Here is a 14,302-nt window from a genome sequence, read left to right on the forward strand (position 1 = left end):
TGGTTTGAGTGAATATCCAGACATGAGTTCACTTATTCTATTAAGGAATCTTGCCTTCAACAAGATCCAAATATTCAATTAATATAATCAGAATCAGAATTAGGTTTGATATCTCCATCATATATCGTGAAATTTGTTAACTGTGTGGCAGCAGTACAATGCAATACAAGACAATATAGAAAAAAAAGAATGAATTACAGTAAGTATATTTATATCATTTCAGAATGTCCATTCAGAAATTGGATGGCAGAGGGGAAGAAGCTGTTCCCGAATCATTGAGTGTGTGCCTTCACCCCTCTGTACCTCCTTCCTGATGGTAACAATGAGATGAAGGCACGTCCTGGGTGGTGGGAGTTCTTATTGATGGATGCCGCCTTTTTGAGGCACTGCTCCTTGAAGGTGTCCTGGATGCTACGGAGGCTAGTACCCATGATGGAGCTGACTAATTTTACATCTCTCTGCAGCTTACTTCAAACCTGTGCCGTAGCAACACCCCTACCCCAACACCAGACAGTGATGCATTCTATTTAGAAAGCTCTCCATGGTAAATCTGTAGAAATTTGCAGCTGTGTTAGGTGACATACCAAATCTCCTCAAATTCCTAATGAAATATAGCTGCTGTCTTGCCTTCTTTATAGCTGCATCAACATGTTGGAACTCGGTTAGGTCCGCTGAGATATTAGCACCCAGGAATTTGAAATGGCTCACTCTACTTCTGATCCCTCTACGAGGACAGGCATGTGTTCCTTCATCTTACACTTTCACTTTTGGTTTTACTGACATTGAGTGGAAGGTTGCTGCTGCGACACCACTCAGCTAGCATACTCCTGTATGCCCTCTCGTCACCATCTGAGATTCTGCCAAAAATGGTCATATGATCAACAAATTTATAGATGGCAATTGAGTTGTGCCTAGTCACACAGTCATGGGTGTAGAGAGAATAGAGCTGTGGGCTAAGTACACACCCCGAAAGTGCTCCAGTGTTGATTGTCAACGAGGTAGTGATGTTATTTTCAATCCACACTGATTTGTGATCTTCGGTTAGGAAGTTGAGGATCTAGTTCCGGAAGGAGGTACAGAGGCCCAGGTTCTGCAGCTTTTCGATCAGGACTGTAGAAATGATGGCATTATATGTAGAGCTGTAGTCAATAAACAGCATCCTGACATAGGTATTAATATTGTCCAGGTGAGCCAAGGCCATGTGGAGAGCCAATGAGATCACATGAAGCAAATTGTCGGGGGTCCAGGTCCTTGCCGAGCCAGGAGTTGACTTTAGCCATAACCAACCTCTCAAAGCACTTCACTACCATAGATGTGAGTGCTTCTGGGTGAATCATTAAGGCAGCTCACACTATTTTTCTTGGGCATTGGTATAATTGTTAGCTTTTTGAAGCAGGTGGGAACTTCTGACAGCAGCAATGAGAGATTGAAAATGTATTTTAGTACCCATGTCAGTTGGTTGGCACAAGTTTTCTGAGCCTTACCAAGTACTCCATCAGGGCCTGCCACCTGCAACCTGATGTTGCCCTCCGAAACAGAGATTACAGGGTTACCGGGTGCTGCAGGGACCCTCATTGCTGTAGTTTTATTCTCCCCGTCAAAGTGAGCACAAAAGGCATTGAGCTTGTCTGGGAGTAAAGCATCTCTACTATCCATGATGCTGGGTTTTGCATTGTTGGAAGTAATGGCCTGCAAACCCACCAGAGTTGACTTGCATGTGATGTTGCCTCCAACCTTGCTTGAAATTGTTCCTTACCTCTTGAAACAGCCCTCCACAAGTTTTCTTGTACAGACTTGGGTCACCAGATTTGAATGCCACAGATCTAGCCCCCAGCAGACGACAAGCCTCCTGATTCATTCATGGCTTTTGATTTGGGTACAGTAAGTTCTTTTAGACAGGTTTTAAAGAAGTCAATGACAACTGCGGCATACTCATCCAGATTCGAAGATGAATCCCTGAATACAGTCTAGTCCACCGATTCAAAGCAGTCCTGTAAGCGCTCCTGTGCTTCCCTCGTCCAAACTTTCCTGATCTTTGCTACTGGTGCTGCAGTCTTCAGTCCCTGCCAATACTCAGGGAGTAGAAGTACAACTAGTTGATCAGACTTTACAAAATGTGGGAATGGGACAGCATGATAATCGCTCTTGATGGCGGTGTGACAGTGGTCCAGTGTGTTGGTTCCTCTGGTACTACAAGTGTTTCATTGGCAATAATTATTTAGTGACTTTTTCAAACTGGCCTGGTGAAAATCCCCCAAAATGACGGAGAAGGCACCAGGATGCACTGTTTCATGCCTGTTGGTCACACCCCAGAGTTCATTTAGAGCCTGCTTGACATTGGCCTGCGATAGGATGTACATCGCTACCAAAGTGATCGCTGAAATTTCCCGTGGCAAGTAAAATTTTTAGCCCTTGATTGCGAGGTGTTCCAGGTCTGGTGAACAGGACTGGGACAGCACCACCACGAGGAGTTGATCATGAAGCATACTCCAGCACCCTTGCTTTTCAATGACTCAACTCCTATCTTAGCGGTCAACGTAAAGTCTATTTGTTTCACATACACATACATATGCCACCTTAAAAAAAAGGTTGAATAAAGATCACACGTGAATCAGGTCATTCCCTCCATGTCTACATTTTGTGTCCTTGTGCTGGCAGTGAACTAGAGCCCTTTGCTATCAGTTTCAGTCATCACTCAGATTATTGTTAATATATGACTAAATGGCCATAACGCTTGTTTAATCATTTACCATGTTTCTAGTCATTTATGTATTGGTGTCTATTTTGTAGTTATAATGAGGATCATGACTTCATTGAAACAGTTGTAGCTGTAGTTTTTAGCTGATTGAATTGGAGTATTCTCCACCATAATCACTGAAATCATTTAGACTAAATTTAAGTTACTGTCAAATATCCCACTCTAATATACCCTGAAAATCTTACCTTAATCACATGAGGACACTCTGAAATTTTTGTAATTTGCTGAACTATAATTGTATGGTTAAAAATAAAACTTTTAACCTATTTGTATTGTAATTTCAATATATAAGATTTATATTAAAATTTTAAATGTTATTTTGTGATTTTATCAGATTTGCTTTAGTCTAATAAACATAAAACATAGAACATAGAATAGTACAGCACAGTACAGGCCCTTCGGCCCACAATGTTGTGCCGACTCTCAAACCCTCCCTCCCATATAAGCCCCCACCTTATATTCCTCCATATACCTGTCTAGTAGTCTCTTAAACCACTAGTGTATCTGCCTCCACCACTGACTCAGGCAGTGCATTCCACGCACCAACCACTCTCTGAGTAAAAAACCTTCCTCTAATATTCCCCTTGAACCTCCCACCCCTTACCTTAAAGCCATGTCCTCTTGTATTGAGCAGAGTTGCCCTGGGGAAGAGGCGCTTGCTATCCACTCTATCTATTCCTCTTATTATCTTGTACACCTCTATCATGTCTCCTCTCATCCTCCTTCTCTCCAATGAGTAAAGCCCTAGCTCCCTTAATCCCTGATCATAATGCATACTTTCTAAACCAGGCAGCATCCTGGTAAATCTCCTCTGTACCCTTTCTAATGCTTCCACATCCTTCCTATAGTGAGGTGACCAGAACTGGACACAATACTCCAAGTGTGGCCTAACCAGAGTTTTATAGAGCTGCATCATTACATCGCGACTCTTAAACTCTATCCCTCAACTTATGAAAGCTAACACCCCATAAGCTTTCTTAACTACACTATCCACCTGTGAGGCAACTTTCAGGGATCTGTGGATATGTACCCCGAGATCCCTCTGCTCCTCCACACTACCAAGTATCCTGCCATTTACTTTGCCTTGGAGTTTGTCCTTCCAAAGTGTACCACCTCACACTTCTCCGGGTTGAACTCCATCTGCCACTTCTCAGCCCACTTCTGCATCCTATCAATGTCCCTCTGCAATCTTTGACAATCTTCTACACTATCTACAACACCACCAACCTTTCTGTCATCTGCAAACTTGCCAACCCACCCTTCTACCCCAACATCCAGGTCGTTAATAAAAATCACGAAAAGTAGAGGTCCCAGAACAGATCCTTGTGGGACACCACTAGTCACAATCCTCCAATCTGAATGTACTCCCTCCACCATCACCCTCTGCCTTCTGCAGGCAAGCCAATTCTGAATCCACCTGGCCAAACTTCCCTGGATCCCATGCCTTCTGACTTTCTGAATAAGCCTACCGTGTGGAACCTTGTCAAATGCCTTACTCAAATCCATATAGATCACATCTACTGCACTACCCTCATCTATATGCCTGGTCACCTCCTCAAAGAACTCTATCAGGCTTGATAGACACGATCTGCCCTTCACAAAGCCATGCTGACTGTCCCTGATCAGACCATGATTCTCTAAATGCCTATAGATCCTATCTCTAAGAATCTTTTCCAATAGCTTTCCCACCACAGACGTAAGGCTCACTGGTCTATAATTACCTGGACTATCCCTACTACCTTTTTTGAACAAGGGAACAACATTCGCCTCCCTCCAATCCTCCGGTACCATTCCCGTGGACAATGAGGACATAAAGATCCTAGCCAGAGGCTCAGCAATCTCTTCTCTCGCCTCGTGGAGCAGCCTGGGGAATATTCCTTCAGGCCCCGGGGACTTATTGGTCCTAATGTATTTTAACAACTCCAACACCTCCTCTCCCTTAATATCAGCATGCTCCAGAACATCAACCTCACTCATATTGTCCTCACCATCATCAAGTTCCCTCTCATTGATGAATACCGAAGAGAAGTATTCATTGAGGACCTCGCTCACTTCCACAGCCTCCAGGCACATCTTGCCACCTTTATCTCTAATCGGTCCTACATTCACTCCTGTCATCCTTTTGTTCTTCACATAATTGAAGAATGCCTTGGGGTTTTCCTTTACCCTACTCACCAAGACCTTCTCATGCCCTCTTCTTGCTCTTCTCAGCCCCTTCTTAAGCTCCTTTCTTGCTTCCCTATATTCCTCAGTAGACCCATCTGATCCTTGCTTCCTAAACCTCATGTATGCTGCCTTCTTCCTCCTACCATTCTTTATCTTCCTCATCGGGACAAATTTATCCCTTACATCCCGCAAGTGATCTCTAAACATCGACCACATGTCCATAGTACATTTCCCCTGCAAAAACATCATCCCAATTCACACCTGCAAGTTCTAGCCTTATAGCCTCATAATTTGCCTTTCCCCAATTAAAAATTTTCCTGTCCTCTTTGATTCTATCCTTTTCCATGATAATTATAAATGTCCATGTTATAAAAGCTATTCAACAGTCTGCATATTATTAAGTAGTTAATTAAAAATAGTTCCTTTCTGGGAGAATATTTTATATGATTGGCTAGTCACTTAGCCTGACGGCATCATAACTGCTGGACAATAATTAGCTCACTGCTCTGATTTTTGATTGTAATAGGCAAGGAGAGAAGTATCTCTAGAGAGATTGCTTTATCTTTATTGAGATCAGTGAAAAGGAGGAGCAGTTGATTTGCTGGTGATTACACGATTCTGGGGCATTTTAATATTTTTCCAAAACCAAGTTTTATAAAAGTTTTAAGGTCAAATTTTGTATTTTTCACTTGTCTTCAACTTTCTACACCATTTGTTCTCAACTTCAAGTATTAGAGCATGATTTTGTGCAGCTCTGCCACTTAGTATAGAATATACATCTTTTTTGGGGAACTGTTTTATATTAGTCATTATCATTATGCTATTTCTGAGCAGGGGCTGCTGAATTTCCCTCATTACAATTCCAAAAGTATTTCATAAGTTATAAAGTGGTTGAGACAAGCTTTATTTCAATTGGAAGTCCGGAATTCTCCTGTCTATCAAAAATATATCTGCATCTCCTTAACATACTTCCAGTGATGAAGCCCTCAAAACCTCTGAGGTAGAAATTCTTTACTCTTTGTGAGGAGAAATTCTATGTACCCCAATCTCATTAATTGTCACTAAAATTGCTTTATTTGAGCCTTTCCCACTTGTGAAAGTATCTCATTATCTACCTTCTCAAATATGTACAGTGTATTCTCACGTACCTAAACGTATTTTGATAATAAAATTTACTTTGAATTTTGAACTTTTCTCAAGTCCCCTTAAAACGTTCTATCTTTCAATAAGATCACCCCCTCCATTCTCCTAAGTTCCAGAGTCAACTTCTTTAGCTGCTTGATTTACTTTTTCATCCAATGAATATCCATTGGACTACCTTGAATCCTCATATATCCTTTCTTGCATAAGGGAACCAAAACTGTGCATAGTACTCCAGGTGCAATCTCATCACCACTGGATACAAATGTATCAATATTTTTCTTTTTTTTAACTCCAAACCCCTTGCAATAAGAGCCATTTGACTTCCTAAATAGTGGCCCTGTCTGCCTGCTGACTTTAGGATTCATGCAAAAAGATACAACTTACACTGTACTTAATATATTTGCAGTATTTTTCCATTTAGTTAATACAGTAGTTTGGTTTTGGATTCCTCTTGCCAATGTGCATAACCTTACACTTTCCCATATTAAACTCCATTTCCCAAGCTTTTTTTTGTTCTATCTATCTCCTGTGGCAGACTCCTGATGATCTTCTTGCAGCATGTTCTATCACCTATTTTTGTGTCATTGTCAGGTTTGGAAAGTGAAAGTTAATGATCTGAGAAGTGAACCTTGAACACCACTTCTGACCTGCCCAATTCATTTTACTCCAACTCTCTGTATTTCTGTAGCTAATTTTACTCTTCATTCACCTCTTCACTTTCCTCACTTCACAGTTTCTAATCTCTGTGATAAGTGTATTGCATATTGTATTTACCAAGGAACTTTTATAAAACTCAAGTATATAATATGTATGTGTATCATTATACTAACTTACATTTTCTATTACTACTTCAAAGTATTCTATCGGAGTAGATTAAGATAACCTAACTCTTCTGAAACAATTCTCATTGAGTTAACCTTTTAACATCATCTTCTAATACTAGATATTTCATTAGTTTCTTTAGTTAAAATAAACATGCGCTTCATTTTTTTCTGCTATTATTTTTCTGATGTTAACAACTTTATTTTCTCCATTTTTATTGCCAAATAACAATTTTCATTTTATTTTTTTTACCTTCAGTTGAAATCTACAATAGGACATGAAAAATAATTGCATCTTTGTATTTAGATGACTTAAGTTTCAAAAGGTATTTCTTTGAGGAAGAAGGAAATATGCATTGGTAATAAAGTGCTGTAGGAACTTGGTGAGTCAAGCAGCATCTCTGGAGGCAGAAGGACAGTCATGGATAGTTGAGCCAAAATGTTGACTACCCTCTGCTTACACAGATGCTGACTTACCTGCTGAGCTCCTCAGCTGTTTGTCTTTTGACCCATATAGTAGAATCTGCAGTCCCTTCTGTTTCCAATACCTGCAGATATTTATTGATTTACACTCTACAAATTCCAACAGAGAAAAATAAATCATGCAAATTAGAGGAAAAAATCTATTAATTCCATGACATTTTGCTTGAGTTTTACATTAAAACACCCTAAAGACACTGCGATGCCCATATTCTCTTTTTTAAAAATTTGACTTTTATAGAATCACAAAAAACATTGATCTGCACATTCTGATCATTAACACTGCTTTCAAGGTTAGGATTGGAATGGTATTCAAAACTAACCAGAAGTGAGAGAATGCACAATCATTTAGGAATATAGAGTACTTAATTTACTTAAACTAATAATTATACTTAAACTCTGTAATAGTTAAGAAATTTGGACCATTTTTCATTGAAAAAAATATTGCACAACTTATTAAAAATTAATAATCTTGGAGTCTCTTTTTGGTTGTCATGGATATTTGTGTCCTGGGCCTCTTCTTTTTGCCAAGTATGGCGCTCTAAACTCAGCAGTTGCCACTTGTAAAGGTCAAGCAGTTGTACGTTAAACTTTCAGCTAATATCCTTTGTTTAGCCTCTGGTCAAAAAGGGAGCTAGTCTTCAGTTCTTTATGTAAACGGAAGCAGTAATCAGCTTGGAGTTTGAAAACACAGCTTTGGAAACAAGCTCTATATAACAGATGCCTTGTCTGTAGAAAGCAGAATGTTGGGTCACTGCACCTGGTTTATTGCTGCTCAAGAGATACGGTATAAGACAATGGGTTGTTTAATTTGTCTTATTTCAATACAGACAACTCTGGCTAAATTGCTTAGTTCAAGAAAGCTTGCAGACCAGATGAAAAACAATCACATAGTATATCAGTAACAGATCTATTAATATTGTCAATATTATGAATGTGTTTATAGTATAGCAGAAATATAGGGTAACACCCTGACTGCTCTTCAATGTAAGTATGATGAATATTTTATTTTTCAAGTCTGAGACTGGAATGATGGAGGGGTAAAACACAGAGCAGCATGCGGATTAGACAAACCAAACCCCACTGTATGACCTGCTGGACTCAGACCATCATAATTTGCACCAGATCACAACAATGTAGCAATAATTCACACCTTGGGGCAGCAAATTGTCCCTTTTTTAGGTGGAAACCAAGCATCCAGGTGGGGGGCCACATACTTAAGTGATGGAACCTGGTGGACCTTATCTTAATCCCAGTGCATGGGGATATTGTATACATTTTCCAGACTCACATGAGGTAGCGCCCCCACCAGCAAACCCTAGAGGTACTAATGAAGCCTGGAGAACAGAAGCTTTGGAACATGCACTAGAATTTCTAAAAAGATTGACTACAGCTAGTAAAAGAAGAACACAGGCACATGTTCTTGTACAGGGAGCTGGTGTAGCTTCCCCAGTACAAACTTCCCATCAAGTTTTTGGACCTTGGACCAGTCAGAGTTTGCAGGAAGTATGTGTCATGCCTCCAGCTGATGCTGAAGGAATTCTGGAGTGGCTATTTCAGAATGGCAAGAAGTTTGAGGCCTTCTGGGCCAGTCATACTCCCCAACATATTCAGCAATTCTTACAAGTGGCATGCAAAAGTTTGGGCACCTCTGGTCAAAATTTCTGTTACTGTGAATAGCTAAGTGAGTAAAAGATGACCTGATTTCCAAAAGGCATAAAGTTAAAGATTCTTTAATATTTTAAGCAAGATTATTTTTTTATTTCCATCTTTTACAGTTTCAAAATAACATAAAAGGAAAAGGGCCCGAAGCAAAAGTTTCGGCAGTCTGCATAGTCAGTACTTAGTAACACTACCTTTGGCAAGTTTCACGGCCTGTAAACATTTTCTGTAGCCAGCTTTTCAGGCATCCGTTAGTCTTACGAGACCATGGATCTGCGCCTGGAAAGTCTTCACACTCCAGGGCGCAGGCCTGGGCAAGGCTGTATGGAAGACAGGCAGTTGCCCATGCTGCAAGTCTCCCCTCTCCACGCCACTGATGTTGTCTAAGGGAAGGGCATTAGGACCCATACAGCTTGGCACCAGTGTCATTGCAGAGCACTGTGTGATTAAGTGCCTTGCTCAAAGACACAACACATTGCCTCGGCTGGGGCTCGAACTCACGACCTTCAGATCGCTAGTCGAATGCCTTAACCACTTGGCCACGTGCCCACACATAGCCAACTAAGAGTCTTTCAATTCTTGCTTGGGGGATTTTCGCCCATCCTTCCTTGCAAAAGTCTTTTAGTTCTGTGAGATTCTTGGGCCGTCTTGCATGCACTGCTCTTTTGAAGTCTATCCACAGATTTTCGATGATGTTTATGTCAGGGGACTGTGAGGGTCATGGCAAAACCTTCAGCTTGTGCCTCTTGAGGTAGTCCATTGTGGATTTTGAGGTGTGCTTAGGATCATTATCCTGTTGTAGAAGCCATCCTCTTTTCATCTTCAGCTTTTTTACAGACGATGTGATGTTTGCTTCCAGAATTTGCTGGTATTTAATTGAATTCATTCTTCCCTCTACTAGTGAAATGTTTCCCGTGCCACTGGCTGCAACATAAGCCCAAAGCATGATCGATCCACCCCCGTGCTTAACAGTTGGAGAGGTGTTCTTTTCATGAAATTATGCACCCTTTTTTCTCCAAACATACCTTTGCCCATTGTGGCTAAAAAGTTCTATTTTAACTTCATCAGTCCACAGGACTTGTTTCCAAAATACATCAGGCTTGTTTAGATGTTCCTTTGCAAACTTCTGATGCTGAATTTTGTGGTGAGGATGCAGGACAGATTTCCTTCTGATGACTCTTCCATGAAGGTCATATTTGTGCAGGTGTCGCTGCACAGTAGAACAGTGCACCACCACTCCAGAGTAGCTAAATCTTCCTGAAGAGTTTTTGCAGTCATACGGAAGTTTTGATTTGCCTTTATAGCAATCCTACAAGCAGTTCTCTTGGAAAGTTTTCTTGGTCTTCCAGACCTCAACTTGACCTCCACCATTCCTGTTAACTGCCATTTCTTAATTACATTATGAACTGAGGAAATGGCGACCTGAAAACGCTTTGCTATCGTCTTATAGCCTTCTCCTGTTTTGTGGGCATCATTTATTTTAATTTTCAGAGTGCTAGGCAGCTGCTTAGAGGATCCCATGGCTGCTGATTGTAGGGACAAGGTTTGAGGAGTCAGGGTATTTATAAAGCTTTGAAATTTGCATCACCTGGCTTTTCCTAATGATGACTTTGAACAAGCCATAGCCCTAACAAGCTAATTAAGGTCTGAGAGCTCAAATCTCTTGGGATGCCCAAACTTTTGCATGGTGTTCCTTTCCTTTTTTCACTCTAAGATTGTACAAAACAAATGTAATGCTCAGACTATCAGCTCGTGTTTATCTAGGGTAACAATGTAGCCCCCCGGTAAGCCTCAGACTCGCTCAGCTCACTTTCGTCTAGGGGGAGCAGCCTTCGGCCCCACCAGACTGGGTAATCAAGTTTGTGTGGATGCTGTGTGATGTACCCCACCCTGCCAAATAACAGACAATACACCATATGCGATTAAATGATTGCACTTTATAAGTATTTACTGGATCTATGTAATTAATAGAGATACAATATAAAAGGAAAGTAAAAGGCGCCAAACTTATCAAAGTTCAACTACTTTGTGCACAACCATTGGAGCTCAATTAATGGGGTCTCCCTTTCCTCCAGTCGATATCCTCCGAACTCTGCTGACCCTCAAATTGGACCGCCCTCGGTGATCAACCAAACGCTCCACACGAGTCTGTCCTCATCTCCTCTCCTCGCCGAAGACCCTGGCCCTGGGACTCCCACTCGGGGTCCGTTCCATCGCCCAGCTTACAGCATGGCGTCTCCTCTCTCTGTCCCCATCTGCCTTCTGCCCAAAGCCCGCAAAAACAATAACTTACAGACACACAAGAAAGAATAACACCTATTCCAATTGGTTAGCAAATGAATACATTTCTTGTTATCAGTAATTATAACCCAAACAAGCTGCTAGAGAGAGAACCACTGTCTCAGCAGTTGACATCACAGAGACGCCATTTTATTTTTAACATAACAAAGAGGCCATTTTATTAGCCTTAGCAATAACATAAAAGAATGTTACACTAATCTTGCTTAAAATGTTGAAAAGAATGTTTCATCTTCAACTTTATGACTTTTGGAGATCAGTTCATCTTCTACTCACTTAACTATTCACAGTAACAGAAATTTTGACCAGGGGTGCCCAAACTTTTGCATGCCACTGTATTAATGTTATTTGCCATAGCCTTAGTACCACCCCCACATAACTGTGGAAATCCACATCAGATATATATGTGGCTTATTCACAAATAAATGGCGCAGATGTAAACAGAGGACTTAGTGCTGTCATGAGTAAAACAGTCAAAAGCCAGAGCTTAGTAACAGCTTATGAGATTGGAGAACAAGTGGTGAGGGCAGACTGGGGCCTAGATCATTCTATGTTACTCCTTCCCACCTTGGGCAGAATAGCCCTTATTCAACACCCATACATGAATGATTTCAGGTTGTTGAAGAGATCCCCTGTGGCGGTTACAGGATTACCGCTCATTCACTCACAAGGGCAGTGAGGTGCTGGCACAGAGTCATAGTCATAGTCATAGTCATACTTTATTGATCCCGGGCGAAATTGGTTTTCGTTACAGTTGCTCCATACAGTCCTCCCCTTTTTTCTCTAAAAGGAATATAGAGTCAGTAACAGAGTCATCAAACCAAGCTCATTCCTTGAGTCAATTTTAGATAAATTTAGAATTTGAATTTAGACAAAACATTGCCCAAGTAGGATGTCCGATGACCATAAATTCTTTACAACCAACCCTATGGCAATTAAGTTCTGCTAGAGCTTTCATACCTGATGATGCTTATTTGCCAAAATTGCTATACAACAGATGTAAACTGAAAATGAAAAGCCTTTTTTTTACACCAGAAGGTTATAAATAGGACTCCAGATAAGAGACTCAACAAAATCTCTTGTTCTGATAATGGGGGAGAAGAAACACCGGCTCCCATACACTGTGCCTCATATAATTTCACCCCAACAGAACAGAAAATTACTGCTTTAGGACAATATTTTGCCATGGTATTCTGAACACATTTTGTAGTAAGCCTACTGCAAGGGGATAAACCAGAGTTTGTGGCTTTGTAAAATGAGAGCAAATTACCAACAGAAGTACAGAGTGGTTCAATAACTAGATATAGGAAATGGCAAATAATTTTACAATGCAACACCTTAAAGAGGGAATATGCTCCTGAGCTATGACTTACAATCCTTACCCTTCATGAAAGGAGCAGAATGGCTTTCTGCATGACCCAACAAAGTACGACAATTTTTAAAGCACTATTCTCAAGTATGGCACTGTGATAGATCAGCAGAGAAAGTCCAGACAGACGGATCTGCTCAATTATAATCTCTGCTCCTGATTACTAAAGGAATTTCTTTTATTAGAAACTGAAATTGAACCACATGAATTGCAAGCACATCCTTTAAGGAATCATACAGCTCAAATTACAAAGGCTGAAGCCCTAAAATTATGTGTAAAACAACTAAATACAACAGAACCTGTCTTAATGCATACAGACTCTAATTGTGAGTGGACTGAGATATTCCCATGTGGTCATCTACTGGATGGAGAACACGCAGAGGTAAGCTGCTTCCGCATTTGTCTGCATGGAAAATATTTATGAATTATTATCGATTCAACCATTAGTACAGGTGTGACACATCCTGGGACATATTGCAGGCCAATTGCACATCTATGGTAATCCTCAGGCTTGCTCAGCTCGCTTACGTCAAGGGGGAGCAGCCTTCGGCCCCGCCAAACTGGGTAATCAAGTTTGTGTGGATGCTGTGTGATGTACCCCACCCTGCCAAATAACAGACAGTACACCATATACGATTAAATGATTACATTTTATAGATCTTACTGGATTTATGTAATTAATAGAGATAAAATATAAAAGGAAAGTAAAAGGCGCCAAACTTATCAAAGTTCAACCACTTCGTGCACAACAGTTGGAGCTCAATTAACGGAGTCTTCTTTCCACCATGCGATCTCCTCCGACACCCTTAACCCGCCGCCTGGGACCAACCACGGTGGTCGACCAGATGCTCCACACAAGTCTGTCTTTGTCTCCTCTCCTCGCCGAAGACCCTGGGCCTCGGATTCCTGCTCAGGGTCCGTCCCGCTGCCCAGCTTACAGCATTGCATTTCCTCTCTCTGGTCCTATCATCTTCTGCCCCAAAGCCCACGAAACAATAGCTTACAGACACACAAGAAAGAATAACATCTATCCCAATTGGTTAGCAAATGAATACAATGCTCTTATCAGTAATATAACCCAAACAAGTTGCAAGAGAAAAGCCCTTTCTCAGCAGTTAAAATAACAAAGAAGCCATTTTATTCTAACGTAACAAAGGAGCCATTTTTATTAGCCTTAGCAGTAACATAAAAGAAGAAATCCCTTACAACTAGTTAATAAACAAGTAAAGCAAGCTGTCAGGATGGAATACTGTGGTAAGGGAGGTCAGGGTTTTGGTAGTAACTAAGTAAAAAATAAAAAAATAACCAGGATGATGTTTTAAGAATTCTTCTAAGTACCACTGAACCCAATTCCACAAGATTTCCATCATGATACAAAGCTGAAGCTGATGGGGAAGGTAAGGTTTGGGTATGTGGCCCTAAAAAAGGTAAGAAGCAAATTCCTCCTGCCCACAAGTGGGAAGCACTGACTTAAAAAGCCCTCTAAGGATTTGGACACAATCATGGCGGCGAACAAGTGATTGTAAGCAATTTGTTGTAAATAGTAAAGAGTGTCTGCCCTATATTAAAACAGCAGTCATAAGACCACCTCGTATAGGACAAACA

Source organism: Mobula birostris, chromosome 4 (genome assembly GCF_030028105.1).
Source record: "Mobula birostris isolate sMobBir1 chromosome 4, sMobBir1.hap1, whole genome shotgun sequence".
In the NCBI taxonomy this organism is placed as follows: domain Eukaryota; kingdom Metazoa; phylum Chordata; class Chondrichthyes; order Myliobatiformes; family Myliobatidae; genus Mobula; species Mobula birostris.